Genomic DNA, 206 nt, shown 5'->3' with positions numbered 1-206 from the left:
AGGAGACAGCTGCTAAGCAAAATCCGCAATTCCATTAGGGGGAAAATACAGGTCCTTCGTGATGAAGCCACTGATTAGGGTGGCAGTGCCCGTGTTTTTAAGGGGCTCGGCTTCACCGGGTGCATTTTTACACTATGCTGTGTTTCGGCCGGCCGCTCAGAGGCCCAGGTCGTGTCGCCGGGGCAGCGGCGGCCTAAGCCAGGGCC

The sequence above is a fragment of the Egretta garzetta genome, unplaced genomic scaffold (genome assembly GCF_000687185.1).
Source record: "Egretta garzetta isolate BGI_Z169 unplaced genomic scaffold, ASM68718v1 scaffold59, whole genome shotgun sequence".
Lineage (NCBI taxonomy): Eukaryota > Metazoa > Chordata > Aves > Pelecaniformes > Ardeidae > Egretta > Egretta garzetta.
The sequence above is the reverse complement of the archived record's forward strand: the minus strand, read 5'-3'. Positions refer to the sequence as shown.